At 47.3% G+C, this 13,084-nt stretch overlaps 1 protein-coding gene across 5 annotated transcripts in view; it reads left to right on the top strand.

Moving 5' to 3' along the window:
* Window positions 1-13,084, top strand: part of TBC1D1 (TBC1 domain family member 1) — a 239,014-nt gene that overhangs the window by 154,426 nt on the left and 71,504 nt on the right. The gene's annotated exons all lie outside the window — the stretch shown is intronic.

Genomic DNA, 13,084 nt, shown 5'->3' with positions numbered 1-13,084 from the left:
AGCAGCAAGCATTTCTTTTCCTTAATGCTCTTTATTTTTTAATTTCTTAATTTTTTTAGTTTTAAAGATTTTATTTATTTACTCATGAGAGACAGAGAGGCAGAGATACAGGCAGAGGGAGGAGAAGCAGGCCCCATGCAGGGAGCCCCATGTGGGACTCGATCCCAGGACTCCAGGATCACACCCTGAGCTGAAGGCGGACGCTCAACCACTGAGCCACCCAGGCATCCCTTCCTTATGCTCTTTAATCAGAAAACAATTTTTTCTTTAAAAAAGGCAAAGCAACAATAGTAGACCTTCAAAGAGTTCTTGAGTTCCTCAAGTTGCATGTAGCACAGATTCATTTTTGCCCCTTGAAATACTTCTGTGCATATGTTGAGCAGCAGCACGGGCTACCTGGAGAGTTTGCAGAGTACGATCTGTGTGTTTGCACCCTCCTTGTGCTCCTCACCTTCTGCCCCCTTTCCAGCTTTCTCTCTCTCTCTCTCTCTCTCTCCCCCCCCTCCCTCCCCCTCTCCCCCTCTCTTTTCCCCTCCCTACCCCAGAGCTCTCTTTATTATTTAATTGAAAAAATGCATCCTCTGCCAAATTAAACAAGAGTCTGGTTTGGGTTCAGCTGGCTTTGTGATATGAATCATATAACTTTACTTACCTTGAGTCATAAAACAGTTATAGTGAATCCTGGCCCTTCCTATCTTGCGGAATTACATTAAATTATAAATGTGAAAGTACTTGGGAAACCTAAAGACCTATCAAATGTAAAGCAATACAATTATTTTTGTTAACCATTATTGAGGTCAGAACACTGGTGTTAAGCTTATTATATGGTTGTTCCTCAGCAGGAAGGAACAAGTAAAGGAACACGGGAAAGATGGGTTTATAAATGTAGTGAGCTTTTTTTTTTTTCTTAAGTCATTAAGTTGAGTTTTTTTTCTTAAGTCATTAAGTTGAGTTATTAGAAAGTTTAGTTTTAAAGACTTCATTTTGATTTTTGTAGATTGTCTGGTAATGTCCAGCAGCCAGATGGTATGACCAGTTCCTACCTTCCTAATATTCTAAGCCAAAGGGGTCTGCTGGACTGGCGGCTGTGGAAAACACCAGGCTTGTAAAGTGCACAGCCTGGGAGACTGTACTCTTTGTGGGAGCACTGACGGCTGAGGAAGTGCAGTGAGCTCTGCAGGCCCCACCCCAGGGCTGCTCTGTGCCTGAGTAGGAAGTGTTGGTGAGTGCCCCAGGTGGACACTGGTGTCTGCAAGTCAGTGTCTGAGGGACCAGAGTCAGAAGGTTGGTCAGTGCTGGCAAATGTTTGCCTCCCTGGAGAACCCCAAGATAAAATGGGCCAGTAGAACGCACCGTGAGCAGCATGAGAGAATGTGACCTTGTGTGGCCCAGCAGGTAGAAGCGTGGGCGCCATGGTGTGTGTCCACCTTTCTTTTTGGAAGCTTCTGTTTTTAACTGGTTTAGTCTGAAAATGCTATAAGAAACAGATAGTTAACCCCACGCTGAGTTCTCATGGTGTTTGCAGTTGACAGGGTTCCTTGGTGAATTCTGGGTTAGGCAATGCTGTTGGGCAAAAGTTTGCAGTGAATGAGATGGGATGATGGGTCGTTGCCCTAGAGTCCAGAGCATGGAGCAGATCACCCCCAGTACCCCGAAGTCTGGGCAGCGTGGGCTGTCAGGCCCTGAGAATAGAACACGTGGTATTTAGCATCTGCCCCACTGGAAACGGTACTCGGGAGTATCTGAAGGTCTACCCGGCAGGGCCCCCAGGGTCACTCGCGCACATACAGATGGGAAGCGGAGAGGTGGCCTCAGTATGGGAGGGTCTGGAGCAGCCATGAAGGTGAACTTGGGGATGGAGTTCAGAGCTCATTTTAGGGACCTCTTCCGAAGGCTGGAGCAGAGTGGCTGCATTTAAATTCCAGCTTTTCTGCAGTGCCTGGGTGGCTCAGTGGTTGAGCATTTGACTTCAGCTCAGGTTGTGATCTCGGGATCCTGGGATCGAGTCCCACATCAGGCTCCCCATGAGGAGCCCACTTCTCCCTCTGCCTGTGTCTCTGTGCCTCTCCCTGTGTGTCTCTCATGAATAAGCAGATAAAAGTCTTAAAAAAAAAATTCCAGCTTTTCGCTTTAGGAGCTGTGAACTGGGACAAGCTGTTGAAACTTCTCCCTCCCCTATGATAGAGGATTAATTATGCTTGTTGCCACACTGAGATAAGAGCATGAGATTTCTACTGGTATTTTATTGAAAAGCTTTCAGAATTCAGAGATTAGAAAATCAGTGAGCTGAAGGTTTCCAGTGTAAAGTTACCTCTCCCTGGTGCTCTGGGCCCACCACACCTCAGCCCCCCCACACAGGGGCACCTTCCTGCTGCCTGGAGCCCCTCGGGGGGCTGCGGTGCTGAGTGGCAGGGGCTCTGATTTCTCTCCCTGCCATCCTGAGCTGGGTGGCCGTGGCCAGCCGTGCCTCCTCCTCCTCCTTCCCCTGCCACAGTGGGGAGGCCTGCCTGCTGCAGAGGGCTCTTCCTCCCAGGCCCCAGGGGGGCCTTGTTAGCAGGTGGGGCAGGTGGAGCAGAAGGGGAAGGAACCAGAGCGGAGCCCAGGAGGAGGAGTCGAGCTGTGATTTGTGGCTGAAACTACAGGACGGCAGTTAACACCAGAGGTGGGGTTTCGAGGCTTAACAATAGTGCCCCATGTTGCATGGTGGTTGCGGAGACCGCCGCGTGGAGATGTATGTAACGTATTTAAACGTGCAGCGATAATGGGTTCAAAACTCGAGGTGCGCTAGTTGGGCACGTAGCAAGGGTCAGGGACGACTGTGGGAAGCAGCCTGTCCCATCTTACAGCAGTTGTGAATTTTCCAGTGAATCTCTTGGATTGAGCCAAATCCTGCTCCCTGTCATCCCATCCCGTGGTGCCTCTCTGGTCTGAACGTTCTTCAGCTGGCAGGAGGGCCTGGAAACCGCTGCTCCCCTTAAAGCTCCTCCCCCGCCCAGCTGCCCTCATTGCTTCGCCCTCCTCCGGATAAGCCCAGGTCCTGTCCTCTGAGCACACACGGTCCCTTGCCGGGGGGCCCTGCACCCACATGGTGTTCCCCCGTCCCTGGCCCTCCCATGTACCTCCTCCTCCCACGGAGTGGCCTCTCCATGTATTCTTCATACCTTCATCATCTGTTTCTGCTTTAAGTGGTTAACTCACATTCCTGGCTCTTATGATATCTTGTCCTTTGGGGCATTAACTGTTATTTAAAAATCAGAATGACTTCTAGGTGCCCTCGAAAAGGCTTTCTTTTTAAAAAAGCTGTTTCCCCAAGCACCTTGTACCGGTGAAGTGCTAGAGCATTGGTTTTGGCCAGTCCTTGTGGGATGGCTTTGAAGCCTGATACTGATGACCAGGACGTTGAAGAGAGCAGCGTAGAGTTGCGAGCCATACCTCTGTGCCTTGAAGTACTCAACACAGCAGAGCTCTGCAGGGGCACTGCTCCTGCCCTGCCTAGTCCATAATCATCACTCTTCCGGCCCCAATTATTGAGCTACTGTTGATTCTCACCACCTCCTGCAGGAAGGTATCCCAAGGGACCCCCATGCAGCGCTAGGTGACATCACGATCCTTGCCCACCTGTTTTCTCTGGTGGAGGCTTCTGCTGGGGTCCCTCACTCTTGCCACACATGCCCTGAGGCCTTTGCATGGGGTGTTCTCTCTGCCTGGAATGCTGTTCCCTGATAACCTCCTGGTTAACCTCCTTACCTGCTTCAGATCATTGGTTGAAATCGCCTTTTCAAGGAGTCCTCTCCTGGCCACTGTATTTCAGATTGGACCCTCCGCTCTTACCACCAGACATTCCTAACCTCCTTATCCTGACTTCCTATAGCACTTATCTCCTTATAATGTGCTCTAGTATTTACTTATTCATGATCGCTCTCATTGGTTTCTCCAGTCATTACATGCTTGTTGACTTCTCAAGGAAGGCAAATAAACTCAGATTTTTACAAACTTATTATATGCTCATTAGTGATTTCTTAACTCCTTCTCTCTTCCTCCTCTATAGGAACATGTCCTTCATGCTTTTTTTTCTTTTAGAATTAAATGTATGATTTTGTGGGGGGGTATAATGTGGGTACTCTGTATGAGAGAGAGAGAAGAGAGAGAATTATGATATTTAGAACTCTGAATTGGTATAATAATAATCACTTATGCCATTATCTGTGGCAGGTGCTTTATAGGAGTTATTTAATTCCCAGTCAGCCTTATGAAGGGTGGCATTTTTATGATATCCATTTCACAGATGAGGGAGCAGAAGCTTGGAATAGCTTAAATCACTTTCCCCAAACCAGAGAGCTAGTGGGCGACCCAGACAGGCCTGGAGCTCACGGATCTGTGCTCAGAAGCTGATGCTGTGAACACTACACAAGGCTGGCTGTTGCCAGAGATGCACAGCATTACCTCCCGGGTGTGCTGCTTCTTCAGGAGCCTCTTCCCACACGAGGGTCCCTGCCAGCACCTGCCCTGGAGCCCCACAAGTATCCCTGTCAGCCAGGCACCCACACGTTTCTGAGTATTTTATTTTATTTATTTTAAAGACTTTATGTGTTTGTTTATCAGCGAGAGAAGGAAAGAGCATAAGCAGGGGGAGCGACAGGCAGAGGAAGAAGCGGGCTCCCCGCCAAGCAGGGAGCTGGTTGCAGGGCTCGATCCCAGGACCCCGGGATCATAACCTATGCTGAAGGCAGACGCTTAGCCGACTGAGCCGCCCAGGCGCCCCGTTTCCTAGTATTTTAATGTATGGACTCCCCTTTGGTTAGCCGTCTCTCCCTCCATGTCCACGTCGGGAGTGGTGTGTGCAGGGGAGGGAGAGAGGTTTCTCAGTATCTGTGAATATTCTTCTCCCAAATCAGCATCTTCATCCCCTGCCACTGTCTGCTCCCCACCCATAGGTGCAGAAATGTCCCCACCTTCCACTGTGCCCTGGGGCCACCTGGCCCCCACTGCAGCTCTCTGTGTCTCCCTGCAGCTGAGACACCTCCAGGTCCTCAGACATGTTAGAGCCCTGAGCTCCGTGTTTTTGGCCAGACGGTCTCCGGAGGGCTGTGTGCTGCTGGAGGTGGCTGGTGGCCTCTCTTCCCTCCTTGCCCTGGCGGCTGCGCTGCAGCGGGTGGCTCCAGGGAGCTGGTGCTCTGCCTTGGGCACAGTGGAAGTGAAAGTGTGCTTGCAGGGAACCCTGAATCGTGCCTTTTCAAGTGTCTCAGATGCTCAGCGTGGCTGCCTCTGACCATTTGGCATTTCTGTTTCGGCAGTGCAAACTTTAAACAGATGGGAAACTTTCTGGCCTTTTTTTCCAGCCTAAAAAGTGAGGCCGGTATTTGTGCCGTCCCACCCATGTCATCCCACCTGGAAAATACTAATAAAACCACCAGTAATTTAAAAGCCATGCTGTTTGCACGAGTGTTAAGGATATAAGTGAAAGAGAAATAGAATTTCCTGTAACTCTGGTGTCCTCATTTTTTTTTTTTAACAGATGGGCTCAAACCCGGAGAGGAGAGTGTTAGTGAGGAGCGTGGCTCTAATTATAGTGCAAGAGGAGGAAAGTACAAAGGGCATGTGGACAGAGGTGGGCATAGAACCGGGCAGATGTTGTCTCCCACAAAATCAGCCTGTTGTTTATCCAGGGGAGTGTGACTCTCTATATACAGAATCTCTGTGAAATAATTAAGTGGTAGGAATCTGAATTTTATGTTCTGAGAGCCTTCTGAACAAGACAGGCAGTTAATTTCTATTTAGAAATTTACTCACATATGTCTAGTAGGACCAGCGCAGACGTTCCCAAATCCCAGACTGTTTTTTTTTTTTTTTTATTTAATTCAACAGAGACCAGTTGGTTTCTTGTAGGAATCCCTGCTTGACTTTAGCAAAAGTCCAGGAGGAATTGTTTCCATCCTGAACTTCAGACGGGCAGGGCAGGTGTATGCCATTGGAGGGAATGGAAGGGAATCTGTAAGCAGGGGAATCACCAGGTTGTACTTGCAGACTTGGCAGGGCGCATGTTTTTGCAATAAAACAAACATAGATCATAAAATAGAATACAGACAGCTGCGTGGTTGCTTCAATTTAAAACAAAAGTCTTCAGTGATGCTTTTTAAGTTTGTGGAGATCACTTATGGCTACTGTCCCAGAAACCCCAGGAAAATGCATTCTGTCTCCTACGTGTTCTGGGTTCTTTGGTGAGGAGTTTGTGAGACGCTAAGTTAAACTATCAACTCCACAGACATGGTATCATGGGGTGCAGTTCAGTCTGTCCCAGGGCGAAGCTGCTGAGGGTTGTAGGGCATGGGCTGAGCGCAGAGATCATTGTTCTGAGCGGGTGGTCGTGCTGGGGTCTGGATTGCAGCCTTCCCATTTTTAGAGCCTTCCCACTGTTGATCCGACCATAGGACTATACTGAAGGTGAAGCCAGGGCAGGTGCTCCCATCTCACAGATGAAGATGCGAATGCCTCTGTGCATTGAGTGGCTATGGTCTCGAATGTTCGTGTGCTTAGAGTCCTTTGGGGAGCTTGTACAGAGACAGGTTCTGGTCTGGTCCAGAGGGTCTCCCTTTCTGATAAACTGGTGATGCTGGTGCACTATGAGTAGCAAGGGCTTAAAACAAGCAACCACGATAAATCCAGTCCAGACCTTCCCCCCCCCCTTTTTTTTTTTTAAGATTTTATTTATTTATTCATGAGAGACACAGAGGGGCAGAGACATAGGCAGAGGGAGAAGCAGATTCCCTATGGGGAGCCCGATGCGAGACTCGATCCCAGGATCCCAGGATTCCAAAGGCAGATAGATGCTCAGCCACTAAGTCACCCAGGTGCCCCCAGCCCAGACCTTCTAGACCTAGAATGGGACTCCTGTGCCTCTTTCTGCTGCTGTGCATCCCTACGGATAACAATAACCCAAGGAGGCACCGGGTGTCTCAGACCTCCAAGAAATCTAGGTCACCGGTGACATTTTTTGAGAAGGTTGGTGCTTCCTAGAGAAGGCAAGAGTTTGGTGGGGAAAATGCAGTGGTAAACGTGGGGATAAACAGAGGGGTAAGACAAACTTGGTAGCGTGCCAAATGAAACCAAGCATGTGGTGCTCTGCCTCTTTCCTGCTGCTTTATTTTCCGGGGGAGCTTTGTCTCTTGGGTGGGCCCCAGAGCACAGGGGCTCTGAGCTGGTTGTCAGGCCTGCAGAATGCACAAAGAAACTTGTGACAGGTACTTGGTGGGAACACTCCACAGTTTTGCCTCCTAGTGCATCATACAAAAGATGATCCTTTGTTGTTAGAGAAATAAGTTTTTAGGTAACTCCTGGCTCTGGAAAGGGGAAGCATCCTTTTATCTACCCCGTGTGCCAAGGAACAATTTTAGCGTTCGTCTAATAACTTTCATTGAAGTGTTTTAAATTAGAGATTTCACCAACAACTGAAGCGTTCAGACTTTATATGTCCTGTTTAAAAGAAAAAAAGAAAATCTAGAGATCTATTGATTTGAAACACACTGTGTAAGCAAATAGTCCAGCAAAACTAACATTCAAAGGGTTTTTTGTGTTGTGAGTATAGCTGTGTCTAATTTTTGATCAGCTGAAGCCTGGCCTGTTGGGTTAGGTATTAGATGTTAATACCAATGGCAAGACCAAGGAACAGAATCTTAGTCTTTATCATGATTAATTTATATTGCAAAAAATGTAAAAACTGTCGGGAGAATTAGGATTGGCTTGTGTTGCACATAGCCAAATTTTAAAGAATTTTTATACCGTCAGGAAATTTTAATGGATTGTATAAGCAGGAGGACTGCAAGTGAAACTTTACTGAAAATATAAGCATCATGGTGACATCTGTATGACCTTTTGTTTTGATCCCTGGTTCTTAGCTTTCCCTGTGCACCAAAGTCACAGAAGAAGGAGATTTTACATACAGGTGCACCTGCCCCTCTGCATCTTGCCTCACCCAGTCAGTTGGGTGGGGATGGGGCCCAGGCATGAATTCTTTAAAAAAAACAAAACACACACGCGTGCACACACCCATCCCACAAGGCATTCTGATTGCTGTCCCAGCTGAGATCTTTGGTCTAGATGTCAGAGGGTGACTTGAGGCACCGTCACCACTTGGTGGCAGTGTTGTTCCCTCTGTCTTGATGGTCCTGCATTCTTTTCCAATCTCCGAAATCCCTTCTTTTTCCCCCTGTGATTTTGTTTTTGGGCTTGTTTTTGTTGCAGTATGTTTCTCCCTTGTTCATTTCCAGCTTATTTGAATGGAGAGCTACCTTCTGAAATTGAGATGTGCTTTTTTCTTATTCTACAGGGTTCTAGGACGTGGGTAAAATAAGAAAGGAAAAAAAAAAAGGTCTCTGATTGCCAGTTGCATGGCTTTTTAAAATTGTTCTTAATTTACTCTCCATGTAACTTTGCTCTCCTGTGGTGAATAAAGACCAGGTTCAACAAGGTAAATATCGCAAGCCAGAAATGATTGTTCATGGATTTCTGTAGTTTCAACCTCCTAGATTTTCCCCTCTTTATTGTGGTTCTTGGCCCGTCATTACAGACTTTGGGAAGCATAGTGAATGGCAAGATTTTACCTTAGTTTGCTAATTTTGTGCATGGTAACAGTTGTTAAGTTAGCATTGATTGAGCTTTTCCTTTTTTTTTTTTAAGATTTTATTTACTGATTTGACAGAAAGAGTGCAAGCAGGGAGAGTAGCAGGGAGAGGAAGAAGCAGGTTCCCTCCCGAGCAGGGAGCCCAATGTGGGACTTGATCTTAGGACCCCAGGATCATGACCTGGGCCCAAGGCAGACGCTTACCCAACTGAACCGCCCAGGTGCCTGAGCTTTTCCTAATAAACCATCCACAGTAAAACACCCTGCCCTTAACACTTTGTGCACAGGCTGGAGCCAAGGTTGTTGGTGAGACAAAGAAACCATCTCAGCCTCTCTGCTTGGTGGGAAGGCTGCAGGAGCAGAGGGCCAGGTGCTGGGCACTGGAGGCCCTGGAGGCCCTGGGATCCGAAGGCCTGGGTGTGAATTCCTGCTTACAGCACTCTAGTTCGTAGGCTTAGGGCTAATTGAACTCCAGAACCTTGGAAGGTGTGTCTGCAGGCTTAAAGTGCACAGAAGATCTTGATTTGTCACCTTTGAACCTTAATCTGTAGGTCATAGAGAGCTATTGAAACTTATAAAGTGAAGGAATGGTTAAGTAGTCTGAAGATATTTTTAGGGGGCTACAATATGTAGATATATTCGAACATGAAGCAGCCTCAGAATCCGGGCAGGACTGGGGTCAGGCAAGCAGGTGTCTTGCATGCAAAATTAAAAGAGGCGCTCACTTTCAGGGTCCCGTAAGTCCAGACCCTGAGAATAAGGATCTCCTTAAATACCGCACCTTAGGTGCCTGTGTCCCTCATCTTCCTCCAGGCCCTCCTCGCAGTTGTGCCCTTCTACCCTATGTGCCCTTCTACCCTATGTGCCCTTCTACCCTATGGCCTGCTTGTGTGAACTGGACAGCTCTGAGAATGGGTTTGGCAGGAAAGGTTTGTTTTATTTAAGAAACTGCTTTTTTGAAATATAATTCGTATACTATGCAATTTACCCATTTAAAGTGTACATTTGAAAAAAACTGTACAATTCATTATTTTTCTAAAGATTTATTTATTTATTTGTTCATTCATTCATTCATTCATTCATTCATTCATGATAGACATAGAGAGAGAGAGAGGCAGAGACACAGGCAGAGGGAGAAGCAGGCTCCATGCCGGGAGCCTGACATGGGACTCGATCCCAGGACTCCAGGATTGCGCCCTGGGCCAAAGGCAGGCGCCAAACCGCCAAGCCACCCAGGGATCCCCCAATTCATTGTTTTTATCCCTGTGTTCATAGAGGTGTACAGTCATTAACACAACCACATTTTATTTTATTTTTTAAATATTTTATTCATGAGAGACACACAGAGAGAGAGAGGCAGAAACACAGGCAGGGGCAGAAGCAGGCTCCATGCAGGGAGCCCAATGTGGGACTCAATCCCAGGACCCTGGGATCATGCCCTGAGCCAAAGGCAGATGCTCCACTGCTAAGGTCCCCAGGCATCCCTAGCACAACCTAATTTTAAAATATTTTTGTCTCTTAAGAAAAAAACCCATACCTCCCACCCCTCCTTCAAACCTGGGGCAGACGCTCATCTCTTTGCTGGCTGCCTCTTCTGACCATGCCATGCAAGTGGAATCATGTACTATGTGGCCCTTTGTGGATGGCTCTTTTCACTGAGATGTTTTCAGGGTTCATCACATTGTAGTGTGTATTGGTGCATCATTACTTTTTGTGGGCCATCAGTATCCATCATAAGGATAGGCCACATTTCGTTTATCCATTTGCCAGTTGTGATGGACATTTGGGTTCTCCCCCCCCCCCCCTTGGGCTGTTGGCAACAATGCCGTTGTGAACACTCATGGATATGTTTTTGTGTGGATGTATGTTCAGAGTGGGTTTTGTGGGTGAGCTGGTGTGAACACGTTCTCCAGGGGGGCTCTGAGTTGTCCTCTGTGATTCTGACCATTGGGATTGTTAGGCCAGTAGGAATGGCTGAGGTTGGGTCCCCCAGTACCAGGTTTCCCTGCTGGCTGGCCTTGGTTGCCTTCCTTCTGTGTCAGGCTGAGTGAGAAGGTGCAAGGAGTCTGGTATTGTCTCCCCGGAGCACCTGGGAAGGTGAGGGGCATAAGGAGCCTCCCTCAGGAGGCTCTTTCAATCCCAGGGAGGCTATCAGAGGGCCACATGTTAGTGGTTTTGGCCCAGGACTACATCTCCTTTAGCTGCTCTCAAACCAAGTGTGCTTAAGACCCTTTGGAGGATTCGTGGAGACACACACTGCTGTTCCTTGATTCTAAAATTTCTGGTTCTGGAGATGGAATTCTTGGGGGAGCCTGAGAATTTGCATTTCTTACAGCCTCCCACGTGATGCTGATTTTGGAGGTTTGGGGACCACACTTTGAGGCCCTCCGAGTTTCTCACACTGCAGTGGCTGGTAGGCAAGGGTACAGCCTATCCTGATTTAAAATCCAACCAAAAAAGCCCTCAGTGGTCGTTAGTAAAATGAACAACAGACTGAAAAGTAGAAATGTGTTCTATGGCAGATTATGAAACAGCCAACAGGTCTTGTTTTCTTTGCAATAAAAGTAATCAAATATTAATACTAGCCATTGTGTGATTATCGTGTATTAAGTCTTTGGTGTTTGCACTTTTCCACAGTTGGATGGTAATTCTCACACTGATCTTCTTAGGGGTGAGGCTGGAAATCTGGGTGACGTGGCCACGGCTCCCGCAGCACTTAGTCGGCACAGCTACAATTCAAACCACATTGGTTCTAAATCCAGTCTCTTTTTTTTATATTTTATTTTATTTTTCAAAGTAAGCTCAAAGCCCACTGTGGGACTTGAACGCATGACCCCAAGATTAAGAGTCACATGTTGTGCTGATTGAGCCATCCAGACACCCCTAAATCCAGTCTCTTAATCCCATTGATGAACTGTTAAATTTTGGGAATATATGCTTAAATTTGTGTTTGTGATAGATGAAAGAACAATTTCTTATGTTGGAAGGATTCTAGAATTCCGCGTTAACCTTTGTTAATACAGCATCTGGTTTAGGCATTATTACATCCTAAATTTTTTTTTTACATCCTAATTTTTAAAAACAGAACTAGAACTTTCCTAGTTGAATGGTTTCTATTAATACCATTTAAGTGAAGGCACGTACATCTCCTGGAGGTAGCAAAGCCATGCCTTCGCACTGGATGTAAGCTAGCAGCTCCAGAATTACAGCTGTTGGCATACATGGTGAGCTCTAGGTTTTGTAAAATGCTGAGATAAAGCCAAGGGATGCATAGAAACTACTTTCTAAATGGATCTTTTTTTTCAAGTAAATTTGTCTTACCACTTTCATCTGAATGAAAATATTTACAGAATGGACACTAACAAGATTTTAAACATCATTTATTGATAAAGAAATGCTGTTAACCATGGGCGTCTGTGATTCCGAAAATAATTTGTGGTACCAAACTGTGCATTTTACCCTTGAGGGAATAGTAGGTTGGTCACAGTAAGTTGAGGTCTTGTCTACTTCCTGTCCAGGTGTGTTCACTTGAGAGAACTTTTGATGAAAGACAGTTTGGTTTTTAGAGGTTTGTTTGTTTGTTTTTTTGTTTTGTTTTTTTTTTTTAGCATCACCTTCCCCAAACAGTTACCGAGGGACAGTGTTTCTTACTGGCCCCGGCCTGGTTGTTGGGCGGGTCACAGAAGCCAGCAGCCTCTTGAGCCTTGCAAGGTTCGCAGGACGACGTAGAGGTTCAGGGGTGGGGATGGGCGCCCTGACAAAGTGCTCTTTCTTCCTACTGCTGTTTGCAGACCGCGTTCATCGTTCTCCCCTGGAGCAATCTGTGCACACACCATGTTCTGGAATTTTCTTCCGTCGTTCCTAACACCGTGGCGTGTCACGCCTGGTGTACTCCCCGGTACAGAGCAGGCCAGTTATACCAGATGTTTTACTGGCACCAAGCAAAGCCATAGGACTGCCGCTCATTTGCTGGGGGTCCCTCCTCACCTCCTCCCCAATTTCCTCCACCCTGCTGGTTCCACATTTTTTAGCCTGTCACCTCCAGGTGCCAAATTCAATGTTATTTAGAGATCGTCTGACTGAATGCACTAGAAATCTTGCTACTCTGGTGTAAGCGAGGAGGGACTGATGTTTCTCCCCAAACTGGCAGTTTGGGGGATGAGAGGGCAAAAGCCTGGTTCAGTGGCTTCATTGATGTTACAGCAGGTGATCTGGGGGCGGGGGGGCTTTTCTGTTTCCCCGTCCATCCTCCCCAATGCCTCATGGTCACAAGGTGGCTGCCGCACCTTTGGCTTCCCTTGCGCTTCCAAGATGAATGAAGAGGGAGGCACTGAGGAGGAGAGGATGACCCCTCTATATCAAGAGAGTCAGACTGTTGCAGAAATCCCTAGTAGAGCTCCACTTGGTGGTATTATCTGGAACTGTGTCACCGGCTGCTAGTAGCCACAGGGGAGGCTGGGAGACGGT

The sequence above is a fragment of the Vulpes lagopus genome, chromosome 4, assembly GCF_018345385.1.
Source record: "Vulpes lagopus strain Blue_001 chromosome 4, ASM1834538v1, whole genome shotgun sequence".
NCBI lineage: Eukaryota > Metazoa > Chordata > Mammalia > Carnivora > Canidae > Vulpes > Vulpes lagopus.
The sequence above is the reverse complement of the archived record's forward strand: the minus strand, read 5'-3'. Positions and strand labels throughout refer to the sequence as shown.